This window comes from Natrix helvetica, assembly GCF_964273705.1.
Source record: "Natrix helvetica genome assembly, chromosome: 5".
NCBI classification, from domain to species: domain Eukaryota; kingdom Metazoa; phylum Chordata; class Lepidosauria; order Squamata; family Natricidae; genus Natrix; species Natrix helvetica.
The window spans coordinates 85,346,913-85,359,716 of record NC_138551.1 but is presented as its reverse complement, the minus strand read 5'-3'; positions in this window follow the sequence as shown (position 1 = coordinate 85,359,716).

Genomic DNA, 12,804 nt, shown 5'->3' with positions numbered 1-12,804 from the left:
GATGCTGGTATAGGATTGTACAAGATAGCAAAATGGCTCCACCACAACAGCAGGAAATGGCAGTGAAACGACAGTAGAATTTCTTCGTTTACTGTGTCATGCAGCTTGGAGTGCAAAGATGCTATCTCTCTCTCTGTGTATATACATATATTAATATGTTTTTACAGAGGCCTTCTTCGTAGGCTTGTGTCAATAGTCCCGTGCAGAGGAATTAAGGAGGCAAAACTTGGGAACCTTGATGGGTTGATAAGAAAATCTATTTGATGTCTTTGCCAAGTTGCTCATAAAAGCATAAGAACCGGGTCAAAAAAATCATGGCATGTAACAAGTGTTCCGCACCAGTAAACAATTCTAAGGCTGAAGGGTTGGATTGGTTGATCAAAACTTCCCTTTCAGCCTGGTGGTGGTTGTTTTCCTTGTGTTCAAAGTCCTCTTTTTGGACTTTTGTTTAATAACATTTCTCTTTTCAAAACTCATTAATAAGGTGACAATGAACAGGGTCCCCATGGTTATTTTAGAAGACCAGAGGCGGGTCTCACATAATTTTACCACCGGTTCTCCGTACTCAGAAATTGTGAGTGCCCGCACCTTCTATGCATGCACCTTGCACACATGTGCGTGGCTTAGAAAACATGGCTAAATAGCACGACATAGAGCTGGGGCAGATGGACGGGTGTGGCTCCACCTGCAAGTCGCCACTATCGGTTCGCCCGAACCGGCTGAATACCCCCACTGGTCTAGACTTGGTTTTTGATCTTGTTCTAAAGTTAAGTTTTGTTAAGTCGCAACTGTTTAAGGTAATGTTGACAACTTTAAGACTTGTAGACTTCAACTCCCAGAATTCTCCAGCCAATAAGGAATTCTGGGATTTGAAGTCCACAGATCTTAACGTTGCCAAGGTTGGACACCCCTGGTTTAAGGATTTGGTTAATGTCCCCAGTTATTAAAGAACAATATTGATTTAGCATCTATTAGGAAGATACAGAGAACTGATCTATTCTACACACCTGTAGATCTACCTCAATTTTCCCCCAAAATCTTCTCTAATAATTTCCTCTACAATATATGAAGCTGCTCTATCTCTATCAGATTAGAGATCAGTGTAGTTCAGTGTTCTCTGCTGTGACAAAAGATCCAAGGTCCAGCATGCTGCTGGTACTGAACCCAGGACCTAGTTGTTGCAGAAACAAAGGCCAGCTGACCTGTGTGCATTTTTGCTTACTTCTAAAATAAAGCAAATGGGTGTTTGCTATCATTTCATAACGGATTTCTAGGACGAGTAGGCACAAGTCAACTGGAGGTCTGTAGAGATTCTCAGTCATCCAGGTCATGGTTGTCCCAAAGATGCTTTTCCAGGGGGCAACTGGACTTTCTGGTTTTTTTCTTTTGAAGATGTTTCACTTCACATCCAATAAGCTTTTTCTTCTGTCTTGTCAGAGCTGAAGAAGCTTCTTGGATGAGAAACGAAACGTCAAAAGAAAAAACAAGAAAGTCCAGTTGCCTCCTGAAAAAAAACACCTTTGGGACAAATCAACTGGAGATGTTAATTTCCAGAAACTGAACATTAAATATTACCTTTGCGTAACTAGCCAAGCAGGAAATTTCCACAATGTGAGAAAAAAAAAATTCCAAACTTAACCAGTTTTTTTTTTACCATTTACCATCAGCACAGGGTAAGAGTTAGCACAGAAACATAAACAGGAGGCATTAAGGAAAATAATTAGAATCTATGTTGAATTCTACATACAAATTTAATTCTGATGCCCTTTGAAATGGGTCTACGACAACTTGTCATGGCCAACTCGCCACATGACAACTTACCATGGCTAATTTGTCTTGGGACAAGAGTTAATACCGAATATAATCATTAAATAAAGGATGCCAAAGGAGGGACAAACTGAAATGTGAATTGCAAATATCAAAATAATTTTTAAATTATTTTAAATAATTAAATTGAATTGTTGAATTGTCCCACAAGTTATCCCATGTCAAGTTGGCCATTGCGAGTTGTTCTGTGGTGAATTAGCCATGATGAGTTGATCATAGGTAGTTGGCTGTGGCGAGTTGTCCTATTTGCACTTCAAAGAGTTAATCTCTTCTAGGAAATATCAGAAAACTATCAATGCTTTTCTGCTTTATCTAGATCAGAGTTCTCCAAGGTCAATATTGATTCCCCCAAGGGTTGATGGGTTTATCCATTATTATTATTATTATTATTATTATTATTATTATTATTATTATTTACTTTATTCATTAAACATTAAACAGTCAACTGAACATTCAAAAATGCATCACAAATACCATTGACTGGTGCTAATGGTTGATACGGTTTGCTGCCAGCACCCTAGGTATCAAGCAAGTATCTTCTTAAAATATAAAATATTCTGAGTAGCACAGTTGTTTTACAGTTCCGCTGGTGTTATTGCAGGAAGCTACAATTTATTGATGTATCTTGTAAAATTCTTGGACATGGTGCCAAGTTCCCCAATGACAATGGGTATCACTGTTACATGCTTCATCCATAGCCGTATAGTTTCAATGGCCAGGTCGCGATATTTCATGATTTTTTCTAGTTCTTTTTCTTTCACTCTGGCATCTCCAGGAACAGCGATATCAATAAGCTGTACACTTCGGCCCTCTACAACCGTGATATCTGCCGTGTTGTGCTCCAAATGACAATCCGTTTGTATTCGAAAGTCCCACAAGATCTTCACCTTCTCATTTTCAATAACTTTTTCCACTTTATGTTCCCATGACTTTCTGGATACAGGTAAATCATATTTTTTACATAATGACCAGTGGATTAATTTAGCAACTCGATCATGTGTAGCTTTGTAATCAGTTTGTGCGATTTTGCTTTATTCACATATTAAATGTGAAATAGTTTCAACTTTGTTATTACAAAGTCGGCAGTTTGGGTTGTCAGTGGATTTTTGTATCTTCGCTTTCATGGCATTAGTTTGTAGTGCTTGTTCTTGAGCAGCCAGTATTAAACCCTCCATTTCTTTCTTGATAGTTCCCATCTTAAGCCATGTCCATGTCAAGTTGTCATCACATTTTCCTTCAATGCTTTTCAAGTGTTGTCCATGCAAGGCTTTGGTTTTCCATCTATTTAATCTGACATCCAGCTGTTTTTCCTTATATTCTGCCTTTGTTTCTGTTGTTTTTATGCTGTTCTCTGTTTTCACCACCTGCAGCAATTTTTCTGTACTTTGGTTCACATAATCATTCACATTTTGTTTTTCTTCTTCTACGGTTTGATGGATTTGCAATAGCCCCCTGCCCCCTATTTTTCTTGGCAGATACAACCTGTCGATGTCACTTCGTGGATGTAAAGCATGGTACATATTCAAAAGTTTGCGTGTTTTCCGATCCAAGTTTTCCAGTTCAGCCAGAGTCCAGTTGATGATTCCAGCTGAGTAGCCTATCACTGGAACTGCCCATGTATTAATGGCTTTAATTATGTTTCCAGCACTCAGCTTTGATTTATTATTATTACTATTATTATTATTATTATTATTATTATTATTATTATTATTGTTGTTGTTGTTGTTGTTGTTGTTGTTGTTGTTATTATTATTATTATTATTATTATTATTATTATTATTATTATTATTATTATTATTATTATTATTATTATGTTAATCTTTGGTGAGATTCACATCCTTTGGAACTGGTTGGTAGCTCAACAGCTCGAGTCCTAACCAAGGACCTAGGAACTGTTAAGGTAACGTCTGAGGATATAAGTTGTTCCAAGTAGGGTGTTTTTTTGTAGAGTCAGAATGTTCAAGTCAGGTAAATTTAGAATTTTCAAATAGCGAGATAGCCCTTTAGGTATTGCTCCAAGGGCTCCAATTACAATTGGGACAACACATGATTTCTTTTTCCACAGTCGCTCAACCTCAATTTGCAAGTCCTGGTATTTTGTGATTTTTTTCTTGCTGTTTATTTTCAATTCATGCATCACCAGGTATTGCAATGTCAATGAACCATACTTTTTTCTTTTCAATTATTGTTATGTCAGGTGTGTTGTAGGCCAAGTGCCTGTCAGTCTGGATTCTGAAGTCCCACAAGATCTTGCCTTTCTCATTCTCTAAAACCTTCTCAACCTGATGTTCCCAGTGTTTTTTGCTGTACTCAAATCCAAACTTTTGGCACAATTTCCAGTGAATAATCTTAGCAACGTGGTCATGACGTTGTAGGTAGTCAGTTTGTGAAATTTTGCTGCACCCGCTGATCAAGTGGTTGACTGTATCATCTTTCTCATTACAGAGGCGACATTTGCTGTTGGTGGTAACATGTTGAATTTTTGCCTTCATGCAGTTTGTGGCTAAGGCTTGTTCTTGAGCTGCCAAAATAAAGCCTTCTGTTTCTTTTTTCAGTACTCCTGATCTTAACCACTTCCAAGTTAGTTTTTGGTCAGCTTTGCCTTCAATACTTTTCAAGTATTGGCCATGCATAGCTTTGCTTTTCCAATTTTCAGCTCGCTTCTCAATTACTTCTTCCTTATATTCAGCTTTTAACTTAGTTGTCTTCAAAAAGCCTCCTTTATTTATTTCCTTAATCATTGGTTCTTCACTTTTCTGGATGTAATCATTAATAATGATAATAAAATACCTATGAAATTATTTTCAAATAAATGGGGCTTGGTGAACAATCTGAAATTTCACGAAAGAGTTGATGACCTGAGAAATTTGGGGACTCCTGGTTTAGAGAATGCAATCTCATGTCTTCGATTGTTAGCTTTTTCAAATTATATCTACTTTTCTTCTTTCACCTTTTCCAAAATGTAACCAATGGGACATCAGAATTAATTTCCCAGCTGTTCAAACTGTTGACCACAGGGACAAAGCACCACATAAAGTGGTGAATTCTTCACTAAACACCTTCAAACAGAGATTAGATCGGTTTTTCTCAATTTTGGCAGCTTGAATATGTGTGAATTTTAACTCTCAGAAATCCCCCACCAGCATGCTGACCGGGAAATTCTGCAAGCTGAAATTGGCACATTTTCCAGCTGCCAAAATTGAGAAATGCTGGACATCATCTGTCAGAGATGCTGTAGAGCAAGGGTGTCAAACTCGATTTCATGGAGTGCCGCATCAGGATTGTGTTTGACCTGGGGGCGGGGGAGCAGCTGGAGTATGGCAAGCGTGACATCACTCGTGTTGGAGACACCTGTGGTGGTTCGAGTGCTCTGCCAGCAAAAAAGGGGTCCCAATCTACGTTTTTGGCTACCATGGCCTCCTGTAACCCTCTGCCAGTGAAAGCAGAGCTCAGGAGGGCCGCACAGAGTTCCATTTCTGTTTGCAGAGGCACTGTGGGCCACTCCTTCACAACCCCACAGGCGGGTGAAATGCTACTGGTTCGGGCCAGTTCGCCTGAACCGGTAGTAAAAAATACTACTGATTCGCACAACCGGTAGTAAAAAATACTTTAAAAAGTTGATCTTCAGAACTTTAAAAAAAACTTTTTAAGCATTTTTTTTAGTACATGTTCTTCGGAAACGTGGGGGTGGGGGTCATTTTTGCTCCCAGCAGGCTTCCCTGAGGCCTGCTAGGCCAAAAACAGGGGGGTGGGGGGTGCTGAGAAAGGAAGGAAGGAAGGAAGAAAGGAAGGAAGGAAGGAAAGAGAAAGAGAGGGAAAATGGAGAGGACTACAAACCTGGCACTAGACGCAGCTTCAGAGGATAATCCAGGGCTGGATTATCCTCTGAAAGTCAGCTTCAGAGGATAATCCAGGGCTGGAAGTGACCTGGAGGTCATCTAGTCTAACCCTGCTCCAGCAGGACATTGTTAAAGTGTGTTTCTGTCTTTTGATCCCCCAGTTACATGACTGCGTAGCCACGCCCACCCAGTCACATGACACCCACCAAGCCACGCCCACAGAACCTGTAGTAAAAAATGTTAGGTTTCATCACTGCCCATGGGTCAGCTCTAAGCATGTTCCTTCCAACCCTAGAAATCCACAGTTCTCTTTATGGTAATAAAGGTAACTGAGTTTTAAGCCAAGACCATTTATATGTGAACAACATATGCAAATGTCTTGCCCACCACACATACACTTCATAGAAATGTGCATTTCAAGCCTAACACTTTTTGTAGAAATGCTACCCCTCCATTTCTGGTGACCGTATGTCTTCTCCGTTTTTATTCCATTTTAAAATGAGCAGCTTAACAGACAAAGGGGGAAATCCCCCCAAAAAAGAAAAGAAACCACAAGGAGGAGAACAGGGAAAACCCTGGGGAAAGTTACTAGAATAATACAAGGAAATATCCTGAAGACAGTGGCGTAGCGTGGGGGGTACAGTGGGGGCCGGCCGCACCGGGCGCAACGTCTGGGGGGGCGCCCTGACTCGCCCCGCGCCACCCTTTGCCGGACTGTGGCCACCTCTTTCCGCGCCCGGCTCGGCCCGCAAACTAAGCTCCCCGGCCCCGGCCCGCCCAGGCCCCTCCTGCGCACCGCCTACCTCCCAGCGGAGCTGGCAAGACCTGCCGCGCCGCCCCCGTGGGAGCCGAAGGAGAGCGGCGCTGCGCTCCGTCTGCCCGCCGCTGCAACGCCACCGCGTCCTCCCGCTCCGCCTGGAGCGCCCCGGGGAGCCGGCGCCTTCCTGAAGCCCCCGGTGCGCCTCCCACCCCCGCGGCACCTGCTTCCCTTCAGTCGAGCCTTTTCCCGCTGCCCTTCGAGCTCCTTTTCGGGAGGAAGGCAGGAGGCCAGCGTGGAGAGCCTCACTTGACTGATGCCGACCCAGGGGCAGCTGCAGTCGGGCCGCCCTTGGGTTAGGGGGCGCAAATTACTTGCCTTGCCCCGGGTGCTGACAACCTACGCTACGCCACTGCCTGAAGAAAAGAGGCAACAATCACAAAAACAGGGAAAAGGGCGGGGAGAGAAGTCAGGGGAAAGGGGGAGAAGAAGAAAAAGAATTAAAAGTGGAATTTTTGAGAGCCCAAGAGAAAATGGCTCAAAGAGGAAGAAAGGGGAAAAGAGTTACCTTAGTAGACTAAAGAGAATAGTAGTAAGATTGCTATGGTTATGTAACTAATTAAGAAATAAAGAAATTATACTCTTATTGTTAAATGTAGGGAAAAAAACTGAAAGAAACGCTCTCTAGGTTTAAATGGAATTAGTAGATATACACTGTTTGTTGCAAAATATATCAATGGAGAAAATAAGAAATGAAAATTTGGTGTAATTGTGAAGGGGCAATTGAAGATATTGTTTATGTAGTAAGAAAAATAATAATTATAAAGATGAAAAATCATGGAAGAGAATAATTTGGCTGAAAGTGAAAACAAGACTATGAGGTAAAATGGACGATGTAAATAAGAGGAGGTAAAAGAAAAGACCCGGACAACACTTTGTTCCTCTAATAATATATGTATTTTTTTTAAAAAAAACTTGGGGGAAAACGAGCAGCTTAAAAAAAAAGGGCAAAGTTGATTAAAGTTAATCCTCGTGAATCTCCTGTTTTCCTCCTTTTGTTCACCAGCAGCCCTCAAGCTGCAGCATCAGTTGTTCCATGGGTTTTCTTTCAGCTGTTCTTTTAACTAATAATAAATGTTCATTTGTGGGGTGATTTTCCTCTCTTGGCTGAACTCCCACACAAGCCACCGGTGGGTGTGTTTTTATTGCCTTGCACCCAAGCAAAACCAGAGGTTCTTTGTTGCAAGCTGCTAGGGAACTGGTTGTACTAGAAGCGAAGGAAACGCTGGAAACCGTCTGTCTAAAATTAGTTGTTAACCACTGTTGCTGTTGCTTGCTGAAGATCCCCACCAGATGTGTTTCTGTCACACGCAGAGAGACAAAAATCTTACAGGCCGGGCAAATACTTAACATCGGTTGCAGAAAAAAAAATGCAAACATCCCAATCTTTATTTTCAGGGGTAAGGGCGTATAGAGCAGGGGGTCTCCAACCTTGCCCACTTCAAGACTTGTGGATTTCAACTCCCGGAATTCTTCAGCCAGCTGTTGAGGCCCACAGGTCTTAAAGTGGGCAAGGTTGGAGAAAAGTTGCCTGAGGAATTCTGGGAGTTGAAGTCCACAAGTCTTAAAGAGGCCAAGGTTGGAGACCCCTGGTGTAGAGAATCCTGTTGAATCAAATCAAAATACCTTCTTGTCCTTCATGATGGGACTATACGTTGATAGCCTCTTTCCTTTGGAAAGGATCACATATTAAAGAATTTTAGGCACAGGGCCACATTTGCATGCAGATTTTTCAAGGTTTATTACTTCCTTGTTTTAACTGTTAGCTGCAGGAAACACAAACATATGGCATCTGTAAGCACTGCAACGTATAGTACTGTCCTTTATGAGCCTGCATAATAGAATAGAATAGAATTCTTTATTGGCCAAGTGTGATTGGGCACCCAAGGAATTTGTCTTTGGTGTCTATACTCTCCGTGTACATAAAAAAAATACAGTAGAATACATTCGTCAAGAATCATAAGATACAACACTCAGTGATAGTCATAGCTTACTAATAAGCAATCAAATCATACTAGGGAACAAATAAAACAATATAAATCATAAAGATAAAAGCAACACGGTTATAATCATAAGTGGGAAGAAATAGGTAATAGGAAGAATGAGAAAATAATAGTAATACAGTTTTAGTAAATAGTTTGACAGTGTTATGGGAATCAGTCGTTTAGCAGAGTGATGGCATTTGGGGGGAAACTGTCCTTGTGTCTAGTTGTTCTGGTGTGCAGTGCCCTATAGCATCATTCAAAGTAGAAGTTGAAACAATTTATGTCCAGAATGTGAGGGGTCTGTAGACATTTTCAACCTCCATCTATTCAGTGGTGGGGTATCGAAATTGGGTGCAGTGTGGCTGTCCATTGTTCAATACCATTCTGGAAAAGGGAGGAAGCATGGAATAAGGAAAGAGAAGAAGAGAAATGTTGGATCTTTATCTGATAAAAGATGCTAAATATGAAAAGCGAAGGATCCAACGCTGAAAGCTTTGTGTGGTATGGGGTTGGAAGCATGTTCGCTTGGGTTTCCACTGTTAGATGGCTGTAAAGACACAAGAACCGCCTGGGGACTAACATTGATGGAAGAGAAGGTGCGTCAGCTCGAAGCCCATCACATATTTGATCCCATTTTGTGCTCCACAGCTGAACCAAAATGCATACAATCAAGTGAGTTGATATGCTCGAGGCATGTGTCATCACTCAAGTTATTTTCCTTAGATATTGCTATGATTGATTGTGTTAGCTGATTCACAACAAACGACAAATGCCCTTTAATATGGGAAATCTGCCTAGAATCCCAGAGGCCAATAAGAATGTTAATCTAATATTCCTCCCGTTAGTGCCTTTCCTGTACGAGAACTTCAGCTTCCAAGATTCTCAGCAATGACCACACTTGCTGGGGAATTCTGGCAGTTAAAGCCTACACAATGGAGGACATCCAAATGGAAAAAGCTTCCTTAAGGTAAAGGTAAAGGTTCCCCTCGCACACATGTGCTAGTCATTCCCAACTCTAGGGGTCGGTGCTCATCTCCGTTTCAAAGCCTCCAACGCTGTTCGACAAAGTCTCCGTGGACAAGTGGCCGGCATGACTAAACGCCGAAGGTGCACAGAACACTGTTACCTTCCCATCAAAGATGGTTCCTATTTTTCTACTTGCATTTTTATGTGTTTTTGAACTGCTAGATTGGCAGAAGCTGGGTCAAGTAATGGGAGCTCACTCCGTTATGTGGCGCTAGGGATTCGAACCACCAACTGCCAAACTTTCTGACTGACAAGCTCAGTGTTTTAGCCATTGAGCTATCATGTCCCTTATAAGGCTTTCTTACAATACAATACAATAGCAGAGTTGGAAGGGACCTTGGAGATCTTCTAGTCCAACCCCCTGCCTAGGCAGGAAACCCTATAACATTTCAGACAAATGGCTATCCAACATCTTCTTGAAGACTTCCAGTGTTGGGGCATTCACAACTTCTGGAGGCAAGCTGTTCCACTGATTAATTGTTCTAACTGTCAGGAAGTTTCTCCTCAGTTCTAAGTTGCTTCTCTCCTTGATTAGTTTCCACCCATTGCTTCTTGTTCTGCCCTCAGGTGCCTTGGAAAATAGTTTGACTCCCTCTTCTTTGTGGCAACCCCTGAGACATTGGAACACTGCTATCATGTCTCCCCTAGTCCTTCTTTCTATTAAACTAGGCATACCCAGTTCCTGCAACCGTTCTTCATATGTTTTAGTCTCCAGTCTCCTAATCATCTTTGTTGCTCTTCTCTGCACTTTTTCTAGAGTCTCCACATCTTCTCTACATCGTGGAGACCAAAACTGAATGCAGTATTCCAAGTGTGGCCTTACCAAGGCATTATATAGTGGTACTAACACTTCACGTGATCTTGATTCTATCCCTCTGTTGAAGCAGCCTAGAATTGTGTTGGCTTTTTTGGCAGCTGCTGCACACTGCTGGCTCATATTTAAATGGTTGTCCACTAGGACTCCAAGATCCCTTTCACAGTTACTACTGTTGAGCAAGGTACCACCTATACTGTACCTGTGCATTTCGTTTTTGTTGCCTAAATGTAGAACCTTACTCTTTTCACCATTGAATTTCATTTTAGTAGATAGTGCCCAATGTTCAAGTTTGTCAAGATCCTTCTGTATCTTTAGCCTATCTTCTGGAGTGTTGGCTATTCCTGCCAGCTTGGTGTCATCTGCAAATTTGATGAGTTCCCCATTTATTCCCTGATCCAAATCATTGATGAAGATGTTGAAGAGTACTGGGCCCAAAACAGAGCCTTGGGGTACTCCACTGCATACTTCCCTCCATGTAGATGCAGTTCCATTGAGGACTACACGTTGAGTGCGGTTGGTCAGCCAGTTACGAATCCATCTGGTGGTGATGCTGTCTAACCCACATTCTTCTACTTCATCTAGTAGTAGGCTATGGTCTACCTCATCAAATGCCTTACTGAAGTAAACTATATCGATGGCATTCCTCTGGTTCAATAATTTTGTCACTTTGTCAAAGAATGCAATAAGATTAGTCTGGCATGTTATGTTTTGACAAACCCATGTTGGCCTTTGGCTATGTTTGCTTCTAGGTGTTTGCTAATTCATTGCTTGATTATCTTTTCCAGAATCTTTCCTGGTATAGAGGTCAGGCTGATATGTCTGTAGTTTCCTGGATCTGTTTTTTCCCCCTTTTTTGAAGATGGGAACCACATCAGCTCTTCTCCAATCCTCTGGTAGTTCCCCAGTGCTCCAGGATCTCTGAAAGATATAGTTCAGTGGTTCTGAGATCTCGTCTGCCAGTTCCTTCAGAACCCTGGGGTGTAATCCATCCGGTCCTGGTGATTTGAACTCGTCTAGGGTAGACAGGTGCTCACTTACCATTTTCTTCCCTATTTCAATTTGTGTTCCTAATCTGATTTTTGTGGTGCTGTTTTTGATAGGTTGGACTGTTTTATCCCTTTGTGTAAAGACAGATGCAAAACATGAGTTAAATAGTTCTGCTTTCTCCCTGTTGCTTGTCACCTTCTTGCCTCTTTCTCCCAGCAACGGACCAATTGTTTCCTTAAGTTTTTTCTTGTTTTTAACATGTTGGAAGAAGCTTTTTTTGTTATTTTTTACTTTTGTGGCAAGCCTTTCTTCATTGTGAGCCTTAGCTTTCCTCACTTCATCTTTACATGCTCGGGCTATTCTTAGCCCATTGCAAATCAAAACCAAACCCAGCCCGGTGGTAGTTTCAGAATAAAGGGGTGGGTTGCAATGTCCATTCTGATAAAATTAAACTCCTGTTTGCGAGATATCCAAAAAAACATATAACAGGAGTGGGTGGTACATATATTATTTTATGAATAAATAAAACTAGGCTATCACTTCTCAGCAATCTATTTCTAGTTTCCATGTGGCACAAAACAGGCAATTTGTTTGCAAAGCAGTGACATTAAAAATTGCAAGCTACAAAGCAAGAATTTTCCAGTTTACTCTTTAGTAGGCGTGAAAGTTGCTATTGTTTTTCTTTTTAATAAAAGAACTTGAAAGAAGAGCCTCAGTTTAAAAATGCTTAGCTAGGTTTCCTCCCTCTTCCACCCCATAAGATATGATTGTATTCATTTATGCCACAATCAAAAGAATACAGGAATTCCACTTTTACTATTATAGGTGCAAAATTAAGCTAAGATGAATGGGTTACTTACTATCCTTTTGTGCTATTCTGTGAAGAATCACAATGCTGATCTCGCATTTCAACTTAGATGCTTTGAACAGAGGTGGGTTCCGGATTCTTTTACTGCCTGTTCGTTCAGGGACGTGCTTCAGGCTTGACACATGATGCGTGTTATGCACGCATGTGCAGAAGTAAAAAAAATGCTTTTGCACATGTGCAGAAGCAAAAAACAAGATGGCGGTGCCTATGGCGCCACTGATATAACCAGTTTAGGTATGTGCATGGGCGGGATATTACCTATTCAGCTGAACCAGCCCAAACCAGGAGGTACCCACCTCTGCTTTGACACCATCTGTGCCTAAACGGACAATGGTTGTGAATGCACACAACCATCTTTATCATTTTTAAAAAGAGAGGGGAAATCTCTTGTGTTTCCATAGTTGAATGAGTATAACACAAATAATAAATCTGACGGCTAACATTGTGTTGGTGCCTGGAATTATAAATCAGTCAACTTCTAGTTAGTTACCATTTTCTTTCATATCTCCATCTAAATATGTCCTTGATTTCTTTTCCTTTGATGATGTACCCTAATGCTTAAAAGTTTGTGAATCCTTTTGAATTTTCATTTTTTCTGTATAAATATGATCTAGGACATGACCTGTTCTCCACACAAG